Source organism: Pteropus medius, unplaced genomic scaffold (genome assembly GCF_902729225.1).
Source record: "Pteropus medius unplaced genomic scaffold, Ma_sr-lr_union100, whole genome shotgun sequence".
In the NCBI taxonomy this organism is placed as follows: domain Eukaryota; kingdom Metazoa; phylum Chordata; class Mammalia; order Chiroptera; family Pteropodidae; genus Pteropus; species Pteropus medius.
This window is the reverse complement of record NW_024349797.1, coordinates 17,708,810-17,710,823: the sequence shown is the minus strand read 5'-3', so window position 1 is coordinate 17,710,823 and position 2,014 is coordinate 17,708,810. Positions and strand designations below refer to the sequence as shown.

The 2,014-nt window shown below is 33.0% G+C and overlaps 1 pseudogene; it reads right to left on the bottom strand.

The window, feature by feature from the left end:
* Window positions 1-407: 407 nt before the first annotated feature.
* Window positions 408-523, bottom strand: LOC120619860 (uncharacterized; annotated as a pseudogene).
* Window positions 524-2,014: the final 1,491 nt, after the last annotated feature.

The window sequence follows — 2,014 nt, the reverse complement described above, 5'->3', positions numbered from 1 at the left end:
TAAATTCAGTTCGACTTACTTCCTAATTTCCTTTTTGATTTCTTCTTTGGCTTATGTGTTTTTTTTAAGAAGTGTGTCATTCTATTTTGAATATTGTAGAATTTTCCAGATATCTGTTGGGTATTGAATTCTAATTTAATTCCATTTAATTTCCCTGGTACAGAACATACTTTGTATCATTGGAATCCTTAGATATTTATTAACACTTTTTCTTTAGCCCAGAATATAGTCTACCATGGTAAATGTTTTGTATGTTTTTGAGAGGGATATGTATTCTGCTGCCCTTGGGTGAAGGTTCTATCAATTTCAATTAAGTCACATTGATTGATAATGTCCCATTTGTTCTTTGTTCCCTTTTTCCTCTTTTCTGCCTTCTTTTGGATTTTTTTTTTATTGTTTATTATTTATGCCTACAGCACCTGGTCTTCCTAGGTGGTCTCCCACCTAAGTACTAACCAGGCCCGACCTTGCTTAGCTTCCGAGATCAGACATCAGGCTTGTTCAGGGTGGCATGGCCGTAGACCATGGACCGTGGCTCCACTGGGGCACGAATCCAGGACCTTCTGCATGCAAAGCAGATGTGCTAACCACTACTCTATGGAACCACGTCCGGTATTTTTTATTTCATTTTATCTCTTTTGTTGGTTTCTTAGCTATATCTCTGTTTTCTTTAATGGCTACTTTAAGGTAATAATACACATTTTAAACTTATCACAGTCTACCTTCAAGTGATATTATACAACTTCACATACTGTATAAGAACCTTACAATAGTATACTTCCATTTCCTCTCTCCTAGGCTTTGTACTAATTTGTCATGCATTTTTACTTCTAAATATTTATAAATCCCATAATATATTATATTTTTACTTTAAACATTTAATTATCTTTTAAAGGGATTTTTAAAAGAAAAAATATGTTTTATATTTACCCACATATTTATAATTTCCAGTGTTCTTCTTTCATTTAAAAATACTATGTCAACTATTGCCAAGCAGGTGGAGCAATTAGAATTCTCACGCACTGTTGGTGGGAATATAAAATAGTAGAACCACTCTGGAAAACAGTTTAGGGGTTCCAAGCTAAAAGCACACCTACATATGATGCAACTATTCTACTCCTAGGAATATATGCAAAACAGATATCAGCATATTTTCCATATAAAGACCAATATAAGACTGCTCATGGCAATTTTGTTTGTAATATCCAAAACTGGAAATGAATAAATGAGCTGTGGTACATCTATATAACAGTACTTGGCGATAAATAGGAATGTGTTATTGACACCTGTGACAACATGGATGAAGTACAAAATAATTATGCTCTAAGCAAAGAGCTAGAAAGAAATAAAGAGTACATTCTGTTTGATTCTAATTGTATAAAGTTCTAGAAAATGCAAACTAATCTATAGTGACAGAAAGCAGATCAGGAGTTACCTGGGCATGGAGGGTGAGAGAGGAAAATGGATTTCAAAGTAGCATGAAAAAACTTTTAGGGGGCGATAAGTAATCCCGTTATCTTAATTGTGGTGATTTTTTATGGTTGTATACATATATCGAAATTCTTCCAAGTTTACACTTTAAATATGTATAATTTACTGTAGCCAATTATATATCAATAAACTGTCAAAATTTATTGAATGCACTTAAATCAGATTGGATATAGCAGAAAAAATGATCAGTGAATTTGAACAATAGGAATTATCCAAACTGAGAAAATAACAATGAAAAGAAAAAAAAAAAAAACAAAGTGACGAGAGCCTAAACGATCAGAGGTACAGATCCCACAAGTTAACATATGTTTAATCAGAGTCTCAAAAGACAAGGGTGAAAAAAAGGGGACAGAAAAAATACAGGGAGAGATAATGGGCACATTTTTTCTTTTCAAATTTTCAACAATCTACACATCCAAAAAAGGTCAACAAACCCGAAGCATGAAAAATATGAAGAAATCCACATCACCATCAAATGTCTGAAGAACAAAAATAGAGAGAACATCTTAAGAGCATCTAGCAT